Genomic DNA, 26144 nt, shown 5'->3' with positions numbered 1-26144 from the left:
TTAGAAAAACATTCAAGCGTGCATCGGTTAAACATAAAAGTGTTCCTTTTAAACTTCAGAGAGATTGTGAATAATGACTCAGAATAACAGACTAAATATGTTTCTTTCAATCAACCTTTGGAAATATTGTTACATTCCCCGTGAAATGTTGGCTTTCTTGAAATGAATATAGTATTGATTATATTTTGTCAAATCATCTTGTTTCGTCTGTTCTATTTTGGACCAAAGTAATAGGGAATAATTCAATTTGAGAATCTATACCGATATGACAAAATATATCATCTGACAATAGTGATCGGTAATAAATGGAAAATATAAAACAATAGAAATGATGATAGAACAGTATGGATCTTCAAATAAATGTCCGAAATTATTTGGTATTCTCACATTAAAATAACATTTATCTGTAAATGAGAAGATGGATATATAATAGCTTTTGCTTTAAAACATACTAAATGTTTGTTTTCTGTGAAAAACATAGATATATTTTAAGTTCATATTATACAGTGCACCATATTATAAAATGTTATTTACAGGGCATTATCGTTCTAAGGCGACGATATATAACCTACAAAACATACGGAATGTAAGGATTTACAATGGGCGTACCTGAGATGGGCATGGGTAAAATCGGTGCGTAGCAGGTAACGCGATCTCCTGCAACATGCAAGAACAGAACCTGCGCATGTCCGAGACCTCTTATTCACATATGTAACAGAGCTAAAGAAATGTGTGAAATTGCCTCCAAGACAGTATCTCGATGAAAAGATGCATGGCAAAATATTGGGGTTGGTGGACGTCAATATCACTTGTTGCCCGAATGCGTCAGGCGAGAAGTATGTACGACCTCCGATCCTGGAGCATGATCATTATAGGGCTGGTTGTTTATGGTGTGGGATGGCATATTACCATAGCTACAGCTTTGGAAGGTTAGTTAACTGTTGTACTTTATTGTGTGAGACAGGTTATAAGTTGATCAGAAGATATTTTGATAATGTAACAAGTTTTGAATTCGACACAAACCGAACTTCAGCCCTATGTAAGTAAACCACATATTTTGTATATATCCTTGGCACTCATTTTGTAATCGGACCATCTGAGGGCCTTTTGAAATTAGATGCACCTATTATTTGTCAAAACTTTCTTGAATGATGGTTTGGAGTAAGTAGTTAGACACAAAATAATGAGTGTATGGTTAGAGTCCCACTTTGGATGGAAATCATGAAGTTTGTGTAACTTTGATTTGATCAGGAGTAATCCCACTCGCCTTCCCAATATTTTGCATCAAGACAGACTGTGGTTGGAAAGAAGCGAAGTTTTTCCGCCTTACGCATGCGCATGAGGCATTGGAAGCAAGATATGGTTACTTACACAATATATTATTGAGAGAGAACGTCTTTTGAAAATCAAAAGATTCCTAAAATGCGATAATAGTAGGATGGTTAATGACACTGATATAATACAGGTTGTATTCCTTGAATTATAAACAATGATAAATATTGTTCAATACTTTCCTGAGGGGTCAAATAAAGCATTAACAAATACCAGTATCATTAATTATCAGGAATTCTATTGTTTGGTCCTAACAAAACATTGGGTTTCAGTTGATTGTAAAGTTTGAAACTACATAAACGATGCGTACTCGTATGGGTGTCAACAAATAACAAATAAATGCGATACGATGACTCATTTTAAGTCATGTATGTTGTTATTTGACTCTTGTATGTCAATGTGACTTGGATTGGTCTGTGTCAAGAAGTGAGTTATGACTGGAAATGTTATAAAGTATGTCTTATGTTATTATGACCTATGCTTAACAGCGCTATTGTAACAGATGATACACTAATTATGTATGGAATGTTATACGAATCAACTATAAGTATATTTACAATGTATTCCATAAATGTAACTTTGACTTGGAATGATGAGCTGATGCAAATACGTTAGTTACGATCCCTCCGAAAATGCGAAGGGAAAACATAATAATGTTGTTCAACAGATTTTTTTAATTAATTGTTGTTTTCCTGTATTCTTAAAATATACACCATGTCTGCATTTAGCGATACCAGTGTAAATTATAGTGTAATTAAAAGGACACATATATTCTTATGTTTTTAGAATTATTAAAGTACATATTTTTCAACATTTTTTTTTACATATTCTTTACTATAAACCTAGTTGGCAACGAACTGAATTTCAAGACCACGTGAGTTATACTCTTGATTAATTTGATATGAATCACAGGTTAATAACATATGTCAATGTGTTGCTTATTTAAAGAGGATATTACACAGCATACCCTTGACAATTGTATTAAAATACTCTACGTTGGCATTATGCATTTTCACTTCAAGTGCAAGAGAGGTACATACACCGCTTGATGCGCCTGTGCAATATTTGCAATGTGCAATATTACTTACTCCTTCCACAGTCGCCGCCTGTGATGTCTGAACATGAAATCGTGTTGCATCCATCTTTACATGTCTGATCCACACTACCGTCTGTAAAGCCGCACCGAGGACAATCCAGCTCACAGAACTGTCCATAGTAACCATCTCTGCAGGCAGTGCAGCCTCCAGTAGATCGGGTACATGTCAGGTACTGGGGATAACACTTGTTACTGCAGTTCTGTCCATACTGCCCGTCAAGACACGTCGTTTTAGAGCAAGTCTGGTCTGTGTCACACCGGAATCCCTGGCACAACTCTTCACATGTGAGAGTACAGTTTGTACCATGAAAGGGATCCTTACAGTTAATACAGCTGCCGTTGACACGTTCACACACTTGACAATTCACTGGACAGGGGATTCTGCACGAGGTGCCTCTGTATCCATCCACACATCCGTAGGTACAAACAGTTCGACCAAATTTGTCAATGTTGCATTGCTGGCTATTGCAATTCCTTGGACACGGATGCTGGCACCTGCTACCATAGAAACCAGCTGGGCATTGTTGAGCCTGTATACCAACAACCATTGTCACTGAAAGCAAAAACATTATCGTGAAACAATGTATAAACATACGAGTCAACGCTACGTGTTGATTATATCAATGCACATTATTATAGAACGTGCGTTCATAAACAGATACGCTCTGATGACTGTTTTGACGGGTATATACTATTTTGAGATAAGGATTTTAATTAGCTGAGTATTAATAGTTTATAGTTTCCTGACCCCAAGCTTCTTTTAATGCATTTTGTTTGTAACAAAGGTGCATAGGCGATACACTTTGATTATATATGTACAATGAACAAGACATATCTTAAATAAACTCAAAGTATTTGTGGTCATACATGTTTCCAAAAAAATATACTCAACAACAAAGGTTCCTGTGACACCAATATTTTAGTGTATTTTTCAAATAAGTAGAGTTTGGTTTTCAATATTGTAGTCAGGTATGGAATCAAATCACAAAAACGCAACTGCAACAGAAATGCATGCATTCCATGCAAAAGTTGACTTTTATGTAAGCCTCATGCATTTCACTACCCAAGAATGGGTATAAAAACATGTGCGTTAACGGGATTCCATAGGCATTGTTTAGCATTGTACTGACAACAACCACTCCAAAAAACAACAAAATTATGCAACTATTCAACATTACGAAATGCCACGCCTGTCCGAAAATGAGCGTCTGCGAGCCATTAGTTTGCTTGAAGCAGGATAGAGTCAACGTGATGTTGCAAGACAATTTAACGTCCACAGAAACACCATTTGGTGTTTATGGCAATGTTGGCAACAGACGAAGTCAGTCAGAGACCATCCTCAGAGTGGAAGGCCACGCGTAACCAATAATCAACAAGGCAACTACATTCGAACAACACACCTACAAAATCGATTCCAGCCAGCATCAGTGACTGCAAGAAGCATCCCTGGCCTTCGACGAATATTTTCACAAACCGTACGCCGCCGCCTCAGATAAGCAGGGATTGTCGCCAGAAGACCCGCCAGACGTCCAATTTTGACAGGAAACCACCGCCAAGCACGTCTACAGTGGAGGAGACAGCGTCTACTCTGTGCGGCCATGCAGTTGGGACAAGTTCCATTCACTGATGAGTCTCGTTTTCTCCTCAGCCACAGCGATTGACGGATTCGAGTGTACCGACATCGAGGTGAACGTTACGTCAATCATTGTGGCATGGAAAAAGATCGGTTCGGGTACGGCAGCGTTATGGTATGGGGTGGGATTACAGCAAGGCAGAGGACCAGTTTGATAGTGGTAGAGGGAAATGTCAAATCATCGGCCCTGTTGTTCTACCGTTTTTGCGTCGTTATGGCCCAGGCATTACCTTTCAACATGACAACGCGCGGCCTCATATTGCTTGACTTGTTCAGGATTCTCTTCAACAAAACAACGTGAATGTCATCCCCTGGCCGGCTCGCTCCTCTGATCTCTCACCAATCGAGCACATGTGGGATGAGATGGATCGGCGCCTTAGACGTCAACCACGTGCTCCACAGACACTCCAGGAACTTCGAAACATGCTCCAGCAAATATGGACAAATATCCACAGGACTTTGTGCAAAGCCTGGTCGATTTCCATGAGACAAAGATCTGTTTCTTGCATCGCAACCAGAGGATGACACAAACGCTATTGATTTGTAAGTTGACATTTTGGCATGTTCATGGTTTTTTATGAAATCACGCATTTTCCGAAGTCAGTATGGCAAATTAAACCATTTGAACACTTACATGAGTTTTTTATCTGTTGCAAACCGAAATTGTTTCAGATTTGGTAAAAAACATAACTTTGCATTAAATCTTATTCAAAGTCACAGGAACTTTTGTTGTTCGGTATATCTTACACACTCTTCATGTACTATTATTTTCCATTTACGATTATTCTGGGATTAGGTGCGTGAAGGAACGTGGCTATTTTGTCTTTTGATTTTTGACATTGTAAACATATCTCGATTTAAATACTAAATATGATAATGTGATGAATAGCTTTAGGACAATTGTCTTTATTGTTTGAACCCTTTACTGTCTGTCACTGCCCAGGTTTTTATCAAGTTCGATTACTGCAGATCAACGTGTGACTTCATCAATTTGTAATGATTTTCACCATACACAACCCTGATTTTAAGTTTCGGAGACATAATTTCAACATCTTCGTTTCTGAGGTACAGTTACAGTGCCGGACATAACTACGCATATTTATTGATCATAACGAGTGCATCAACGTTTATCTCCAGTTCTAGACCATCATCAACATAAATCTTTACTTGTTTACCAATCCAACTTCACACAATTTGTCACATAAATATGTTAACAACATATCCAGAAATTGTGTAGACCGCGTCCCTATCGTAGTGTCACATACGAAACCTACAATTAATTACTATGCACATATTGTTACCAATACTTACACAATACGACGTAACGAAATAATCGGCATTCATCCATACTTGCAGAAAGGCTGAAAAGAAACACTATCATCAGATATAGATAATGGGAAAGAATATATACATTTTAAAACAAATTCAAAGTTTTAACTCCGTATGTGGAAGGTTTTCCATGTTGCACTGCTACATGTAAATACGGTCTGCATGATCTTTGTTGACTGATAAAGTGCCACAACTGTTCCATTATATTAGACAGTTAATAGAGATGGGCTTTGACAAAACCATTATTTCTTTTCTTGGGAACCTGTAATGCAGTTTTCAGATGCAACAGGTGGAATTTGTCACGTGTTACTAAACCAAGTTATTCACTTGAATAATAAAAGCGAGAAAACCGCTTCCATAACCATTCCAGCTATCACGTTCGATTCAGACTATATATAAGCATGTGTTTATGAAACAATGTCAAATTCAGTTGTATTTTGACTCTTATTGAAGACTTATTAATTCAAAAGTTGACGCTATTAGCAGACTTGAAGGCGATGATTCACAAGTATCAGTGTCAAGGTATTTGAACCCTGCCAAGAGCACAATTCCACGAGTTTTGGCATGATACTAGCCATACGGCAGAGTTAGAGATCGTCCTAGATGGCGGAAAATCCACATCACGTCAGCAGCTCAGGATCGCGATATCCAGGGGTAACAAAGCGATCGATCGTAGCGCAACGACAGTCATAAGTCTATGTTAAAGCAAGACAGTTACGAACACCTTATCGCTACCATAACTTTGTGGAACACTGGTCCTCCATCTTCGTAACAGGTCACTCACTGCAACGTACAGTGCGAAATAAATTCATAGTTTACCTCCCAGGTCTTTAACCGCTTACGAGCTGCTGGAATCCGAGCATGAAGGCCCTACGTTGGCTTCATTTTACATCACTGCAGTGGAGTCGGTTATATTATCATTGGCTCAGCATCGTTGGCGTAACGTAATTGGTTCAGTGGTGAATCACGTTTCCTTTTCAAACGTGATATGGGTGGATCCGTATGTGTCGACGACGAAATGAGCGTTATGTCTGATGTCGGAATTCGATGGAAGTATCATGATGAAGAAAAGCTCTCTTTTAGGGGCGAAGAACAGCCCTTGCTCATTTCTAGGGCAACGTAACAGGTTGGGTCATTACTTTGTCCCGACTCTGCAAACACCAGGGTTCGTTTGTCAGCATGTAAAAGCTCGTACCTCCACAGCACACTCTATACTGATCACCTCCGTGGTCTAGTGGATGTATCTTTTGCCCTTCATATCAAAAGAGGTACAAGATGGTACTTGTTTGTACCATGTAAAACAAGGATTGGTTGGTTTGGAGTAAGTATACCGCGTGGGGTACCCATGTTAAACTGCATCTTCCCAAGGCAAGAGTGTTAACTGACTTTAAAAGTCTAGTTTCCACCCTTGCCGAACTAGGCTGGAATTCCTGGGATCGATCGTAGCGCCACCAGTGGCTATTACGAGTTATGTCCTTTCTATGCCTCTCCTATTGACCAATCAGATTCAACCTCTCGTATCACTTGCATTTGCTTCAAACAAAACGATGGCGCCCAGTCAAGACGATCTGATCGATAATCAAGATCTATATTGTGATAAAACGAGTCTTACATCGCGAAGTGCATCAAATCACGTGAGCACCTTGATTAAAAACATGAAAAGATATAGAATATATCTGTTGACAACGAGTTAGCGGTGCACATGCTTTGCAAATCCTGCAGTCGACCAAAATCGGCATGACATTTTACGAACCGGATTTCTATTTCGGTGCGCGATTTTGATTGGACTATGACTCGTTAGCCCAGCCAAAATGTAACTCCATAATACCAGCCTAGTTCGGCAAGGGTGGAAACTGGACTATTATAGGCAGTTAACTCACTTGCCTCGGGAAGATGGTTAAACTGCGGCACGATATCTCAGTGGGCTCGCAAGATGAAACCAGCATTACTCCCGACAAGTATACAGACCCGCACACACTTATCCCACCTTAGTGCTCCGAACATACACATACGGGGTTTCAATTCATCCGTCGGATGTGCTAGACAGACGTTTACGTCAACGACTGCCACCGTGGTAAAAATCTAGCTTCAAACTCATTCAGCTTAGGTGAGGGGATTTGGTTGGTTTGTCGTTTAACGCCGCACTCAGCAATATTCATGCTATATGACGGCGGTTTGTAAATAATCGAGTCTGGACCAGACAATCCAGTGATTAATGTCATGAGCATCGAACCACGCAATTGGGATCGATGACATGCATCAACCAAGTCAGCGAGCCTGACCACCCGATCCCGTTAGTCGCCTTTTACGACAAGCATAGTCACCTTTTACGGAAAGCATGGGTTGCTGCAGACCTATTCCACCCCGGAATCTTCACGGGTCATGCCATGTAATTGGTTATTTGGTTACATTCGACTCAACAGATGATTTATCTGCTTGCATTTTATTGTAATTACCGTTACGTTACATCATTTGTAGCGCTTTGGGCATACGTTTGATGGTTGGAATTCAGCACGTTATAAATACATTTCATCATCTACCATCCGTTTAATTTCGGAGCACAAAGGATTCACGACGAGATTGCATCGGTTGAGTCAAGTATGCAATTTCTAACGACTGTCCACTTTGTCCGAGGGGCGCTACTCACAATTTACAAGACGATGTTCAAGGTCCTAAGTAGACGCGGCGATGAATGTCGTTATGATCTTTGGGAATAATACTTTTAGTGAATCTCCGAACCTTTATTATTCAACTATGTATACAATATTTCGTATTTGTTCGCGAGATATGCAATAAATCACAGGCGACACCCAAAAAGAAAAATATGTCAACAATACAGTTCGATATGCATGCAGCCATGCCTAGAGTGTGTATGTGTCACTGGTGTTTTGTGAAATATTGCGGTGTCTATAGTGAGTAGGGTAGACGTTGCAGCGTACAGTTGCACAGTGCTTCATTTTTCATGCCTATCACTTGCCATCTTTAGCGTTCGGTAACTTTCTCCTCACCATGGCTGATTTTCAACCTCTTTTGGAAGGGGAATCTCACACAGGGGCAAAATGCAACCAAATGTCTGAAACTTGAATTTCACTATTTATAGGGTAGGGGAACTGCAGCAACACGTAAAGCACGCTTTCCTTGTGGTATCTGGACACATCATCATATTTCGTTTTTCTGATTCCCACACGTGAAATCAAGAGACTATGAATATGGTGGCGCTTAACTTTTGTGCATGTGTATATATAAAATTATATGTTTATAACGTGTGTCATTTTTGAATTTTATGAATAATGACACTCACAACAATATTTGTGCTGAAAGAATCAATTGCTGTATTCAGTATCCAGTCGGTTCATCTCAACCTGTAAGAAGCAAAAATAAACGTTACAGCGTCTTGAGTAACTGTCCACAAACATTTAGATTTCTGGAACTTAAAAAAGTTGTTTCCTTTGTGACTGACGTCTGTTCAAAAATTTAGTTTTACGAACACTAGCTCAAGTCGCCAGCCTGAATTAAGAATTGTGCAACACAATTTATTGTTTGTAACTAACCTTTCTGTATATACCTTTCATTAAGTGAATTAATATCATTCAATCAAATAAAACCAGATAAGCCGTATGGCTATTAAGGATCGTACCGCCGTCAATATCTGGCAAAATCTATTAAGTGAAAGATCCATGTACAGGATAAAACACTCAGTTGTGATGTTACATACCGTTTCCTCTGCACGACCTTCATCAGTCCTCTTGTTTCTCCGTATTTGGTGTCTGCGTCTGCGTCTGCGCCTGTGAATATTATTTAATATTTGATATCCATATAACATATGGCATTCCACTTAAATGTATTTTGTGACGAAGTATAAACAATAAAACACTGTTTACTATAAAGAATTGTTAGACCATTAACTGGCACAGACCAGATTACATTGCACCAAGACTTAATCATATTGTTTTAATTAGACCATTGCACCCTTTACATATACTGACAAATGTATGCCAGTGACAAACAGTTTTCGCTTACGTTTGCAAAGTTTAAAATAATTGCCTATATCCTGGTTTGAATGCGTTTACTTACCATATGGCATATACAAACAATGCTGACAGTGCATTTAAAATCACAGTCACTATGATGGTTAAGGAAACACCGAGGCAGCTAGTGAAATCTGAAACTCAGAACAAACGGAACCATTTATCCACAGGATAACCCTGGTCGTCATTCACAAAATACACCCAACTGCATTATGTTGCTGGGAAGGTTCGAAATTGTATCTACTTGGAAATCTGATTGCAACTCTCACCGCTATGAGTCTGCGTGATATCAGTATTAGACTTGTTTGTTGCAATTGGTGGCGTTGTAACTATACACGATGTCCCATTCTTGCACCCAATGGAACACTCGCCATCTACTTGGTTACAGGTGTTGTTGATGCAGTTAGAGTTGCATTGTGTGCGACAGAAGGTATCATGATAGCCCACGTCACAACCTTCCAGACACTCTCCTGTAGTGAAATCACAGTGAACGATATCGTGAAAAGGGCGACAGTTAGATGGACAGCTCTTGACACATGCAGGTCCCCACTTGTTACTACCACAGTGTCCACCTCCAACTTCACTGGTCACTGGTACTGTGAAGGAGAAACGGATGTCAGCAGATTACAGCAACAATAAGAGAGTTGGGTGATCCTTAGTGAAATAAAGACTCAAGGTAAATACAGCAATACAGATACCAACTAATTCGTTTACGTTTTAGAACTCAATTTTTAGAAGATCACATCGGCGTGCAATATAAAGTACTGCATTTACGCGACCCAGATCCAACATACTTGATATTAAGTTGGTAATCTAGTTGGTATATTTACACTTTCGAAATAAGGATGGCAAATGTGATGATGTTTTGTAGGTTCTGTTCAAACCTTACCGAACTGGAAGATGGAATAGAGCCCAACCGTCCAAGTTAAGATGTTCATTCCACATCGATACTGAATTCATCTCCAAATACTCAACTGAAACATGTGAAATGTCATTACAACGAAACATGCGACATCGCACCACACATTTCAACGACGATGTTAAAAATAAGTTTGTTTGTTGTTTAACGCCACACTCAGCACTATTCCAGCCATATGACGGCGGTCTGTTATTAATCGAGCCTAGACCAAACAATCCAGTGATTGACAACATGCGCATCCATCCACGCAATCGGGATCGATGACATGCATCAACCAAGTCAGTGTGCCTGATCAGTCGATCCCGTTAGCCGCCTCTTACGACAAGCAAAGTCGCCTTTTACGGCAAGCATGGGTTGCTGAAGACCTATTCTACCCCGGATCTTCACGGAAATCTACCGCACCACGCAGTTGGGATCGATGACATGCATCAACCAAGTCAGCGAGCCTGATCACTCAATCCCGTTAGTCCCCTCACGACAAGCATAGTCGCCTTTTACGGCAAGCAACGGTTGCTGAAGACCTTCTCTTCTCCGGATCTTCACGGGTCTAATCATGTTAGGATGAGAAGCCAAAACATATATATATATATATATATATAACATTGATTTTAATCCTATCATTTTTAGTCACTGGGTGATGAAATAGAGCATATATATGTTTGGAATTTTTAATCAAAATATAAATAATAATAAAATGACTTAAATATATTTTAGCGTTTTGTAAATTGCTACATGTAACAGAGTGTACATTTTCAGTACAGCTGAGATGGGAGCTTCCATTTAACAATAATAGGACTAGGTTGCTTTTTCTTAATTGCACTGTTAACTGCACTGCTAAAATGGACATTATGTTATACAGTAATATAAGTCTCTGCACGGGGTGAAGTGAAATCGAGTTTTACGGCGCGTTCAAGATTGTTGCACTTACATAGCGAAGTGTGTGTGTGTGCGTGTGTGTGCATGGGCGCGTGCGTGCGTGCGTGCGTGTGTTGCGTGCGTGTGTGTGTTTGGCTGCTTGTACTAGTCCGGACTAGTGCCGATTTCATACTGCTAGCACACTGAGATACCATGGCGCAGGTTAACATGAATACCCCACTCAAACACAGTATACGGACTCCGAGCCGACCAGTCCTTGTTTTAGCCCCTAAAGGGTAAGGGTAACAACAAGTATTATTTTTAACGTCTTTTGGTATGACGCGGCCGGGGATTTAACCCCAAACCTTCCAGCGGTCGTCCCCGCACGGAGAATTGCAGAGACAGTTAGAAAGGTTGATAAGATTGACGAGAGTGATGATTATATATTTTTGATAAGTTGATTTGTAAGCTTTATCCCGTACAATTATGATTAAAACACCCATGCATTAATGGTATAGAATACAAGAAGGATATGGATATTACAGAGCACAGGCCAAGTTGATATGTTCTGGCAGACAAAAAGGTTTCGCTTTCTGAATTATAAGAATATACTGCAAAACATAACGATATACATGGCCATAGCGCAATACAGAAATGAACAATGGGATATCCATTTAATCGAAAGACAGGGGATAAAAGAAATACCATGACTGCTATTAATTACGGTAGCAGCGTTAATATTTCGCAACTTATCAAACATACAAAAAGCTACATAAAATTATATGTTAATGATATTTTACGAGATGTGACGTCACTGGCAGCTTGTTTGTCAACAATCACTCTCCCGGTACCACCCCAGTGACAAAATGCTCAGAACCAAGCTACTAAACGTAAGTTTTTGACAAAATTTGAGAAATATATCAGTGTGAAGCAGAGGGACACTCAGACAATACTTCCACAGCAATTTCATGCATAATAGTGAAAAAAATGTGGGAGTAATTGTGATATTTTGAAATTAGGTGACAACATAGATATTAAAAACAGTATTCTTGAAGCTCTCAATTGAACACGATAATTTATGTTTTTAGTATTACTGTTTCTGATTAAAATAAAGGTTTTTCTTATATAAACGTTATCATATATACCAATCCACTTACACAGTGTTGATCCATCACTAAGATGATCTATTTTAATAGTACGCAGCCCGATGTGTTCTACAATATATATTCAAGTTTCGTGTAGTTTCGAAACAATGTATTTATGCAAGTTTATTTGTTGTTTAACGCAAGACTCAGCAATATTCCAACTATTTGACGGCAGTTCTGTACACATTGATGTGACTCAAAGCAGACAAGGTGAGCATCAGTGCACCAGTGTCGTGAAAGCCACCTAGGCTCTTGTGACTCATGGTGTTAATTGTGCGACAATGTCAAATATTTCCATCAAATAATGAACAGTGAAATATTCAACCCCTGTCCATGACGCGATGTATTGTGTTATGTTATAGCCTAGATAGAGTCATCATCGACACTTGATCGAATATCGCTACACTGCTTCCACTTATGATAAATACCCTGATTCGGCTACAGATCAAGGCTATAACTAGCCTGCTTCAAATGGGTTTTTTTCAAAGTATATAAAAATTAATTTCGTTGATGAAATGTATTCATATAAAAAATATGTCTACATGTTCTTTTGTTTTGACAAAGTGGACTAAAACGGTTTTATAGTCTTGAATAGGGTTAATATCGATGAACCTTGACATTTGAATGATACCTTTTCTTAAAAAACAAACCAGACACGGATGTTTTTCACGGTGCCGTATGCAAAACACATAGGGGTTTTACAAATTATGCTTACGAAGTGATTTTTGAAAATTATCATACGGAGAATCAATAATACGAGAAATAAAGCTATTGTTGAACTTAAAGTTGCCGAGAACACAAATTCCAAACTATAGCCATGATATGCGTCACATTAAATTAGACCCATTCTTTGATGACCTTCAATACACTAAGCTCATTGTGTTTGTTAGATAAGATATGTCTTTGTAAGCTAAGACATTATCAGCGCTAAGGACCATGTATGACAACTGAAGGCAAAAAGGATTATGAATCTTGTTTTCGGACCCATTCGTAAACCCCAAAGCGTTTTAAATATTTACCTTTCTTATTTTGTTCATCAGTCTCCATTCGTTATTCCATACACAAAAAATATCTGACTTAAGTTAACAATGATATCAACCTTATTTTACAACAATTCCTCACATTAATTTAGTACATAACGAAGCGCCTAAATTGTATTGTTTTGGTTTATATGAATCCATCTCTCTAAAGTGTAAAGATTACGTTCAAATTCACTCCCATCTTCTGAATAATGAGTTCATCAATGGCGTGCATATGTATATTCCTGAATGGTCAACACTGCATAACATGCGATTCGCTTTTGTAATACATATTGATTAAATGATAAGCACTTTACACACAAAATAGAAGAAATACATCGACATATTTTCTGATTTTCATCAATGGCATATCCAACAGTCTGAACAAGGTAGTTCCACAAAGCCTGTCAACTTATTAACTGAATGGGCTTTCGCCAGTACAATGTTGATGTCATTGGTAATATAAAATATGTAACAGTGTTTCTCGGGCTATGTGTACAACCTGTAAACTGTTCACGAACTTCATAAGGCATGCGAATGACAAATACGCACAAAGAGATTCATTCTATACATGTACAACATGAGTTCCGTGGCAGTGAGAATGTAGTAAGTTTATTTGGAGTGGTTGTTAGTGACTCCAAATGACTGAAACGCACGTACAATATTGAGTAGTGGCTAGATTGTGGAAAGAAATGTGATTGAGATTTACCACAGTTGGTTGTTGACAAACACAAGGCATACTTGAGATGGGTCTGTTACTAGAAAGATGGCTGTACCTAGTATATAAGAGCAACACCAGCGACATTCGAGGCATTTAACGATCTTCTTGCCAATTTCGGACAAGATGTCAAACTGAAACCACCGAATTCCTGCGAGCTTATAAAACAACTCCAGTGTCCAGAATTCCTGACATCCGTGAGTGCTCTGAAAAGTGTTGTAGGGCCTGTTAGGTATGTCTGCTGCCACTTATATTGCCAGTGTCATTGTTATTGTGAACCTAAATCTGAATAAGGAAGATAATTTATGGATGTCACCTTCTGGTAATTTGTCATCAGATAGATCTAGGAACTTTTTATTTATTTTGGTGAATGGATTATGTTCAAAAGTTTGTAAATATTTCGTGTAGTATTTTTAATCATGATTATGTGGTGAGATTGAACGCCAATTCTTACCATGTGTAAAATATATAACAGTGTTTCTCGTGCTGTAAAATACCAACCATATTTTGTGATCTTAATACATAAAGTTTCAAAATGCGATATTTCAATCGTAATTACATGGTGACTTAGATACAACAAAGGGACAGGTTGCCTGTACGAAGATGTTATACAACAAATGCCCCGTACAAATAGTTAATAGGCATAGGGACCAAATGTAAATTTAAATAACAGACTCTGACATATTTTCTGACATATATTTTGGGACCAAATAATACATAAGTAAACTTACAAATGAATTGACAGTGTTCAAACTGAGTGGGGGTCTTTCGCTATTAATATCAATTACGTACATAATGCATGCGAATGACCAACAAACAAGAAAGAAGTGAGCAAAGCTCACATAACCCCGTTATCCCCGCTGGTCAACAACAAATAGTAAATAGATTGTTAATTAAAGAAACATTACATATTTCTACTGATTTTAACTTCAATGTTTTAAAAACTAAGATTGAGATACAGTTGGAATTGCACTCTCTGCTACAGTTGGTATCATGATATCCTACGTTACAACCTTCCAGACACGCTCCCGTAGTGGCATTACAGTGGACTATGTTGTAATAAGGGCGACAATTAGATGGACAGTTCTTGACACATGCAGGTCCCCACTTGTTACTACCACTGTGCCCGCCTCCAACTTCACTGGTCACTGGTACTGTAAAGGATAAACGGATGTCAGCAGATTACAGCAACAATAAGAGAGTCGGGTGATCCTTTGTGAAATAAAGACTCAAGGTAAATACAGCAATACAGATACCAACTAATTCGTTTACGTTTTAGAACTCAATTTTTAGAAGATCACATCGGCGTGCAATGTAAAGTACTGCATTTACGCGACCCAAATCCAACATACTTGATATTAAGTTGGTAATCTAGGTTAGTTGGTATATTTACACTTTCGAAATAAGGATGGCAAATGTGTTGATGTTTTGTAGGTTCTGTTCAAACCTTACCGAACTGGAAGATGGAATAGAGCCCAACCGTCCAAGTTAAGATGTTCATTCCACATCGATACTGAATTCACCTCCAAATACTCAACTGAAACAATCATGTGAAATGTCATTACAACGAAACATGCGACATCGTACCACACATTTCAATGACGATGTTAAAGATAAGTTTGTTTGTTGTTTAACGCCACACTCAGCAATATTCCAGCCATATGACGGCGGTCTGTAATTAATCGAGCCTGGACCAAACAATCCAGTGATTGACAACATGTGCATCCATCCATGCAATTGGGATCGATGACATGCATCAACCAAGTCAGCGAGCCTGACCACTCGATTCCGTTAGTCGCCTCTTACGACAAGCAAAGTCGCCTTTTACGGCAAGCATGGGTTGCTGAAGACTTATTCTACCCCGGATCTTCACGGAAATCTACCGCACCACGCAATTTGGATCGATGACATGCATCAACAAGTCAGCGAGCCTGACCACCCGATCCCGTTAGTCCCCTCGCGACAAGCATAGTCGCCTTTTACGGCAAGCATGGGTTGCTGAAGACCTATTCTTCCCCGGATCTTCACGGGTCTAATCATGTTTGGAATGCCTTATCAAAATATAAATAATAATAAAAAGACTTAAATATTTTAGCGTTTTGTAAATTGCCACATGTAACAGAGTGTACATTTTCAGTACAGCTGAGGTGGGAGCTTCCGTTTAACAATAATAGGACTAGTTTGTTTTTTCTTAATTGCTTAATAACTACACTGCTAAAATGGACATTCTTTTATACAGTAATAAAAGTCTCCGCACGGGCTGAGGTGAAATCGCGTTTAACGGCACATTCAAAAGTATTGCACTTACATAGCGACGTGTGTGTGTGTGTGCGTGCGTGTGTGTGCATGTGCGCGTGCGTGCGTGCGTGCGTGTGTGTGTGTGTGTGTGTTTGGCTGCTTGTACTAGTCCGGAATAATGCCGATTTCATACTCCTAGCACACTGAGATACCATGCTGCAGGTTAACATGAATACCCCATTCAAACACAGTATACGGACTCCGAGCCGACCAGTCCTTGTTTTAGCCCCTTTATGCCGTGCGCCAGGCAGGGTAACAACAAGTATTATTTTTAACGTCTTTTGGTATGACGCGGCCGGGGATTTAACCCCAAACCTTCCAGCAGTCGTCTCCGCACGGAGAATTGCAGAGACAGTTAAAAAGGTTGATAAGATTGACGAGAGTGATGATTATGTATTTTTGATAAGTTGATTTGTAAGCTTTATCCCGTACAATTATGATTAAAACAACCATGCATTAATGGTATAGAATACAAGAAGGATATGGATATTACAGAGCAGAGGCCAAGTGGATATGTTCTGGCAGACAAAAAGGTTTTGCTCTCTGAATTATAAGAATATACTGCAAAACATAACGATATAAATGGCCATAGCGCAATACAGAAATGAACAATGGGATATCCATTTAATCGAAAGACAGGGGATAAAAGAAATACCATGACTGCTATTAATTACGGTAGCAGCGTTAATATTTCGCAACTTATCAAACATACTGAAAGCTACATAAAATTATATGTTAATGATATTTTACGAGATGTGACGTCACTGGCAGCTTGTTTGTCAACAATCACTCTCCCGGTACCACCCCAGTGACAAAATGCTCAGAACCAAGCTACTAAACGTAAGTTTTTGACAAAATTTGAGAAATATATCAGTGTGAAGCAGAGAGACACTCAGACAATACTTCCACAGCAGTTTCATGCATAATAGTGAAAAAAATGTGGGAGTAATTGTGATATTTTGAAATTAGGTGACAACATAGATATTAAAAACACTATTCTTGAAGCTCTCAATTGAACACGATAATTTATGTTTTTAGTATTACTGTTTCTGATTATAATAAAGGTTTTTCTTATATAAGCGTTATCATATATACCAGTCCACTTACACAGTGTTAATCCATCACTAAGATGATCTAATTCAATAGTACGCGGCCCGATGTGTTCTACAATATATATTCAAATTTCGTGCAGTTTCGAAAAAATATGTTTCTGCAAGTTTATTTGTGTGGTTAACGCAAGACTCCAGCTATTTGACGGCAGTGCTGTACACATTGATGTGACTCAAAACAGACAAGGTGAGCATCAGTGCATCAGTGTCGTGAAAGCCACCTAGGCTCTTGTGACTCATGGTGTTAATTGTGCGACATTGTCAAATATTTCCATCAAATAATGAACAGTGAAATATTCAACCCCTGTCCATGACGCGATGTATTGTGTTATGTTATAGCCTAGATAGAGTCATCATCGACACTTCATCGAATATCGCTACACTGCTTCCACTTACTCTTGTCATATATTGATTCTCATGATGAATACCCTGATTCAGCTACAGATCAAAGCTATAACTAGCCTGCTTCAAATGGGTTTTTTCAAAGTATACAAAAATTAATTTCGTTGATGGAATGTATTCATATAAAAAATATGTCTACATGTTCTTTTGTTTTGACAAAGTGGACTAAAACGGTTTTATTGTCTTGAATAGGGTTAATATCGATGAACCTTGACATTTGAATGATACCTTTTCTTAAAAAACAAACCAGACACGGATGTTTTTCACGGTACCGTATGCAAAAACACATAGGTTTTACAAATTATGCTCACGAAGTGATTTTTGAAAATTATCGTACCGAGAATCAATAATACGAGAAATAAAGTTATTGTTGAACTTAAAATTGCAAAGGACACAAATTCCAAACTATGGCCACGATATGCGTCACATTTGACGGTCTTATGCCCGGCCCAAAATAAATTAGACCCATGCTTTGATGAGCTTCAATACACTAAGCTCATTGTGTTTGTTAGATAAGATATGTCTTTGTAAGCTAAGTCATTATCAGCGCTAAGGACCATGACGACAACTTAAGAAAAAAAGGATTATGTATCTTGTTTTCGGACCCATTCGTAAACCCCAAAGCGATTTAAATATTTACCTTCCCTATTTTGTTCATCAGTCTCCATTCGTTATTCCATACACTGGCCAAAACATCTGACTTAAGTTAATAATGATATCAACCTTATTGTACAGCAATTCCTCACATCAATTTATTACATAACGAAGCGCCTAAATTGTATTGTTTTGGTTTATATGAATCCATCTCTCTAAAGTGTAAAGATTACGTTCAAATTCACTCCCATCTTCTGAATAATGAGTACATCAATGGCGTGCATATGTATATTCCTCAATGGTCAACACTGCATAACATGCGATTCGCTTTTGTAATACATATTGAATAAATGATAAGCACTTTACACACAAAAAGAAGAAATACATCGACATATTTTCTGATTTTCATCAATGACATATCCAACAGTCTGAACAAGGTAGTTCCACACAGCCTGTCAACTTATTAACTGAATGGGCTTTCGCCAGTAAAATGTTGATGTCATTGGTAATACAAAATATATAACAGTGTTTCTCGGGCTATGTGTACAACCTGTAAACTGTTCACGAACTTCATAATGCATGCGAATGACAAATACGCACATAGAGATTCATTCTATACACGTACAACATGAGTTTCGTGGCAGTGAGAATGTAGTAAGTTTATTTGCAATGGTTGTTAGTGCCTTCAAATGACTGAAACGCACGTACAATATTGAGTAGTGGCTAGATTGTGGAAAGAAATGTGATTGAGATTTACCACAGTTGGTTGTTGACAAACACAAGGCATACTTGAGATGGGTCTGTTACTAGAAAGATGGCTGTACCTAGTATATAAGAGCAACACCAGCGACATTCGAGGCATTTAACGATCTTCTTGCCAATTTCGGACAAGATGTCAAACTGAAAACAGCGAATTCCTGCCAGCTTCAAAAACAATCCCGGTGTCCAGAACTCCTGACATCCGTGAGTGCTCTGAAAAGTGTTAGGGCCTGTTAGGTATGTCTGCTGCCACTTATATTGCCAGTGACATTGTTATTGTGAACCTAAATCTGAATAAGGAAGATAATTTATGGATGTCACCTTCTGTTAATTTGTCATCAGATAGATCTAGGAACTTTTTATTTATTTTGGTGAATGGATTATGGTCGAAAATTTGTAAATATTTCGTGTAGTATTTTTAATCATGATTATGTGGTGAGATTGAACGCCGATTCTTACCATGTGTAAAATATATAACAGTGTTTCTCGTGCTGTAAAATACCAACCATATTTTGTGATCTTAATACATAAAGTTTCAAAATGCGATATTTCAATCGTAATTACATGGTGACTTAGATACAACAAAGGGACAGGTTGCCTGTACGAAGATGTTATACAACAAATGCCCCGTATAAATAATCAATAGGCATAGGGACCAAATGTAAATTTAAAATAACAGACTCTGACATATTTTCTGACATATATTTTCGGACCAACTAATACGTAAGTAAACTTACAAATGTACTTACAGTATTCAAACTTAGTGGGGGTCTTTCGCTATTAATATCAATTACGTACATAATGCATGCGAATGACAAATAAACACATAGAGATTCAATCTATACACGTACAACATGAGTTACGTGGCAGTGAGAATTTTGTATGTTTATTTGTAATGGTTATCAGAGACAGCAAATGATTGAAACATACATATAACATCGAGTAGTGGCCGGATTGAGAAAGGAAGTGTGATTTTGATTTACCTAAGTTGGTAAAGTACTCATGGGAAAGAAAAAAAGCCTGTTTTGCTGGATTTAATAATCGACACAAAGCATTACGTAGATGTAAATACGAAATAACAAAACAACTGGAAAAGTACTAGTCTGGATTTGCTAGTTTTATCTCAGTGCTCAATAGAAAATGTACTTTACAGGAGGTAATTTGTAGGCACTTTCAACATTAAAAAATAAAACTAAGTCCAAATTCACATGGCAGAAACAGGCTATAGGCATTATGCAAATTAGACTGGGAAAAAGTTATCAAAACAAAAATAAAAATAACAGCTATGTTTATGTACATAATAATAATGACATGTAAGTTGTTGTTTGAGACGGGAATATGTTACTTTTACGTCCTGATATTTTGACGATGATTTACTATCCCACAATGCCACTCACAAATCACTAACATATCACATGCACGTGGGTTTGAAGCACCTGTTTTCACCTGTCGTGAAGGTGTCATAAGTTCACCTTGATCTACTAACACCTTGTTATGCTCAGTTTCACAATAGTCTGTTTTGTTCATATTATTACATACTTTTACGTGTAAAAAGACATAAAATCCTTTGATACGCTGTGTTTGTGCCAAGGTCCAATAAGAACTAATTGAGTTGTTTGAATATTTATATTTTGTATATTAACTGCATTTATTTAAAATCTGAGATCGAAAAAAGAGGTGTTTTTATCTTTTCCGTGAGTATTTTTTTTTAGTTGACAAACACAGGACAGACTTTACCATTCCAGGAGTTTCGATATGGATCAGTATAGAACGATTGGGCCTTTTATTATTTACTTGGCAGGTGCGGACAGGGTGCCAGTCTGAAAACACCGAATTCCTGTCAGCTTCAAACACTAAACTACCCCAGTGTCAAGAAAGGCGCTCGGGCCTCTTTCATGACTTTTGAAAATAAAACCTTTTTGACATCCGTGAGTGCTCTGAAACGCGTTGTAGGGCTTGTCGTGTATTTCTGTTGCCAGTTGTTGGGCCAGTTGTATTGCCTTTGTTACTGTTAACCCAAAACTAAATGTTTTAGTATACATTGCTGAGATTGCGAAATTTTACAACATGTTCTATTGTCGCATTCTCAACTTTTGCCAAAGAGTACTATGTTAAAGAAAACAAGTTTATAAGCCCCATTTCATTTCTTTTCACTTCACCTTACTTCATGAGTGTATGTTTCGTATGAACATATTGTCAGATTGATGCCTGATGTTGTCAACATGAAATCCCAACATGAAAAATATTCGCAAAGATTCAATTGTCACTGTTTTATACACATTTAACAATGCAATTTCACTGGCATGACCTATACTTTCTCCCTCCTCTACATTACCCTGCTATGTAGTTTGGCAATTACGTTTAGGTTCAATGGGACATAAAGACCCAGCGTTAATTATTGAAATATTTCCTTCACAGGCAAAGTTGCTTTCCTATTCCGCGACTGCGCTGATATGTCTCATCTCTCCTTATTTCCTTATATGCACTGATGTCGCTTACCACAGTCACAGTCCTCGGCGAACTACCACTATTAATTAGCATTTATTTTATTGTGGCAGCTTGGGTGGGATCTGTGATGATGCACGGATTAATCTTTATACTTGGCGTGTGTCTGTGTCTTCCGTCGGCACATCTATGCATGCCGTCAGGTAATGTTACAATTTCTAAGTATCATATGAAGTATGCAAACGAGCAATTATTATTAATACCATATTATCTTTCCAGATGGTGACTGCCGTCAGCGTGAATTTAGAGAAACGATATCTGTCAAACTAATATATTTTTGATTATCTTCATAAATAAAAAATAATTCAGTAGATTAAAGACATAATCTTGTTCTAAGGCTACTTTCCTTCTCTTCCAGATTCGACTTGCACAGAAGGCCAGCAATGTTCAGAATGTGGCTCCGATGGCAAGTGCCAAAGTGAGTGTTTTGTTGGATATTATGGCTCACAATGTAAATACAGATGTAGCCAAGGATGCCTAAACAATACGTGTACATTAAACACACAAAGTGGAGTCAGCGAGTGCTCTCATGGATGTCAGTTAGGGTTGTTTGGTCGAAGCTGTAGGGTACCCTGTATTACTTCTTCATTTGGATGTAAGAGATGTGCATCTAGATGCGTTGGATCTTACTGTATGCAAAATGACAGCTGCTGGGGAAACTGTGTCGATTCTTACTTTGGTTCCCAGTGTAAATCGTGCTCTAACCAATGTGAACTCTGCAACTACACGACAGCAGAATGCCAAAGGTGTGCGACCGGTTACACTGGAGGAAAGTGTGAGCATGTGTGTCACAACTGTTCTGGACATTGTACAACGGCACAATGTACCACATGTTTAACAGGGTATTATGGGCAACTCTGTGGTGACACATGTAGTATAAACTGTGATGTGTATTCCAATTCTACGAGTAGTCCTCCCATACAATGTGACAAAACGTCGGGGGAGTGTAAATATGGATGTAAACGCGGATGGTACGGAGAGAAGTGTAATGAAACATGCAGTAGAGGATGTTATCACAATGAATGTGACCAGAAGGGCGAGTGTAAACATGGCTGTGTACTGGACTATTATGGCCCGGGGTGCATCCAGTGTCACCCAGGATGTCATGGAACGTGCGACACCCACAGCGGACACTGTGCTGATCGATGCAAGAAGGGATACTACGGTTGGAACTGTAGCTTACACTGTGGATCATGTGTGACGAGTGTGTGTGAACAACAGACTGGATTGTGTGTGGTTGGATGTAATTCCACCTATGACAATGACTGTGAAAAACTGTGCAAGGAGAACTGTTCTAGGTCTGACATATGCCAGACATCTAAGTGGTGCAGTGATACAATAACTTCCTCGACAACAGAATCAGATCTTGATAAAAAAGGTAAGTATATTTTATGAGACTGTTCCAATATCAAATCTTGGAATGACATTTAGATATTACTGTGAAAATGGACGTGTTATGCAAACGTATATCCCACATGTAGTTGTAATAATTATTATTCAAATATATATTAGTCGCCATAATGTGATGCCTTTGGTCTTTAAACTGTGTTTATTTGTTCCGATTTCCATGACAAGAAATCGGATTTAGTCTTAAATGAGGGTAGGGTTTATTTTCGGAGAACAACTCAAATATTTCTTGGTCAAACTTTTTACAGTTATCAGTCAAGCCATACACTGACACTAGGGTTTGATGATAACCCCTGTTCCCAGTGACACTACCTTACAGAGACGACAGCATGTACTGTTCAACCAGCAGCACATCAGTTTATGCGTCAGTGTCATTGTCTTTGTAAAAGCCACTCCCCGGCGTTTTTTGATGGATGGACAGAATATTTGATGTTTGTTTTATTCAACCTGCCAGGTATTTGATACATGCAACCTTAGAAATTGCCAAACTACCCAATAGTTAAGGTATCATAAAGGACCAGTGGAAATTTGCCATTTTTAAGGGCTTTGCTCTATGTTATCATCATAAGGACCAGTGGACTAAAACTGTTAGTTTCTACCGCTCACACGTAACTAGAACGGATATGACAAAGATGGTAAGTAAAGGTAAGAGACGCTAGCTGATACATTCCTAAACTCAGCTGGACGGTCCTGTAATTATGTAATGGGGATAACATTTCATGTCAAGACTCTAATAAAATCAATAAAGGACAACACAGACACCAATCAAATCGCCTTACATGTACAGTCGAACCTCGTTGCGTCAAACTCGAGGGGACCTGGACGGAAGTTCGAGTTATCCAGGATTTGAGACATCACGGGAAGTTTTTGCTTAACGTGGATACTTGGGACTTCCAAATGATTTTGAAACAATCGGGAATTCGGCATATCCAAGTTCGACATGCTGATTTTAACTGAATTACGTGTACAGTTCGGTTTTTAACCATTATCTGATAGACAACAGATAATGCCTAGATATGTTTCTGTTCTTTAGTATGGTAATTGCCCCTGTACCTGTACTCGAATAGTCGAAACGAAGCGTGTTCACCAGGTGGGGAAAACGTCTTTCAGAATGCATGTGCGGAGCAAGTAAATACTTTCTCTTTCGACATAATGGAGGATGTGATTAACTATATGTGTAGACATTCATCCTGAACGCAGATATAGGTGTAAACAAAATATGTATTGCCCTGGCCATGGAGGATTATATGTCCCAATGCGATACAAATGTAATTGAAAGTGTGGAAACATGATTCATTGTATTATTCATAAGTATTTTTATCTTGCATTCAGTGTCTGTTGAGTCTAACTACATATTGGACGTGGGAATCATCCTGGCTGTTGTGCTGCTGATTGTTATTATCCTATTGCTGTTGCTCCTTCTGCGTAAAGCACCACAGTTTTGTCCACGGTAGGTATGCTTAGACTTTAGAGAGACAATAACCAATCGATATCGTTCGTTACAGTTGTGGGATAACGTAGGGGAAACAAGAAAGAAGATTGTGTTTCGAAACAAGTGAGTGAGTGAGTATGGTTTTACGCTTATAGCAATATTCCAGCAATATCACGGCGGGGGACACCTGAAATGGAGTTCACACATTGTACCCATGTCGGGAATCGAATCCGGGTCTTCGGCCTAACGAACGAACGCTTTTACCACTAGGCTACCCGACCGCCCCGTTTAGATACAATAGGAATGTCCAAAAGAAAGACAAGTATGTACATTTATGAGTTACCTCAATATCTTTGTGTGACATATACATATTTGCACTGCCTTAAAGATATGTTGATTTACGATAATGGACAAACACTCTTTACCGTCCATCTCCAACTTAAATCTAATGCAAGATTTCTTTCAATAAAATAATATGAACCGAATTTTAAGTAACACAGATTTTCTTTAGTGGCTTTACAATGGACACTCAAATCAATAATGATATGAGTTTTCCACATGGATTATCACATTGACATATTGGATCATATTTTATCTCTGTTCTGTAGAAAATAATAAGTCAATTGGCTTTATATGTATCTTAATCGATTATGATAAATATTCCAACTTTCTCACATCATAGGAAAAAATATGAAGGTGCAACACATTGCTCTTTCCCTGTGTATGACATAAACTGGGATATACATGTACACTTTCTTCCTGCTACAGGAATTGTTCCATGACCTTACAGTTGATGAAATAAAAGAACATGTTGAGTACTTTAGTGTAGTAGTTAGAATCACAAGATTGTCTGCATTTCTTTAATAATATAATACATTTGAACTTATAGTGGTAGTTATAGTGTCTTTAAAATAAGCCGGGGTAATATTACTTTGTATTTCGTAGAACAAACATAACTTTTACTTCATCCTTCGTTCTATTAACATTTCCCATCGTACTTCATAATACAGATGTTTGTGTTTGGGAGCCGAGAAAGTATTTTGGCAGCTTCTTGTTGAAGAGTTTCTAATTGACTTGATAATGATACATTACACCCATTTTCTATGTCAGACCTATATTTGTTTCTAGAAGATTGTCCAACGGAAACGATCCAGAACACGCTGTGGTTGTTGAGGAAATGCGTCATATTGATACACGATATGAACCCCTGCATAGGTACTGGGAAATAAACTATAGTGACATGCACAGAAACATGGCTGCGTCCTATGATGATACCCAATCCCCTGTACATCTGTGTGAAGGTACAGATAACGTATCTGACGTAAATGAAAGGGACACTTCAGATGTGGAACCTGACATCGATGGACCTCGAGACGACAGTGAGAAAGAATCTCGAGCAGATGTCATTTATGAACGATATTTGTCCCCTTGTATGCCTGAACCGCTTTCGTAATATGAGAGTGCATTAAAGCTAAATGTTGTACATATGCACAGGGATATATAAACCAGTTCCATTTTTCTCAACTAAGCAGCCAGCTATAGATGTGGTTCAGTAGTTTTTGGA

General features: G+C 38.4%; 1 long non-coding RNA gene across 2 annotated transcripts in view; it reads right to left on the bottom strand.

The window, feature by feature from the left end:
* The window catches only part of LOC125382081, a 58599-nt gene that overhangs the window by 9491 nt on the left and 22964 nt on the right, over positions 1-26144 (bottom strand). The window contains exons 5-13 of one of the 2 annotated variants that reach the window (XR_007222276.1): positions 15527-15611; positions 15080-15228; positions 10308-10392; positions 9688-10014; positions 9465-9552; positions 9106-9175; positions 8692-8752; positions 5373-5422; positions 2421-2981 (exon numbers count right to left, since the gene is read on the bottom strand). This is a non-coding gene — a long non-coding RNA (uncharacterized LOC125382081). The remainder of the gene's footprint in view (positions 1-2420; positions 2982-5372; positions 5423-8691; positions 8753-9105; positions 9176-9464; positions 9553-9687; positions 10015-10307; positions 10393-15079; positions 15229-15526; positions 15612-26144) is intronic. The other variant, XR_007222277.1, reaches the window with a different exon arrangement.

Source organism: Haliotis rufescens, unplaced genomic scaffold, assembly GCF_023055435.1.
Source record: "Haliotis rufescens isolate VD_foot unplaced genomic scaffold, xgHalRufe1.0.p SCAF_2, whole genome shotgun sequence".
NCBI lineage: Eukaryota > Metazoa > Mollusca > Gastropoda > Lepetellida > Haliotidae > Haliotis > Haliotis rufescens.
The sequence above is the reverse complement of the archived record's forward strand: the minus strand, read 5'-3'. Positions and strand labels throughout refer to the sequence as shown.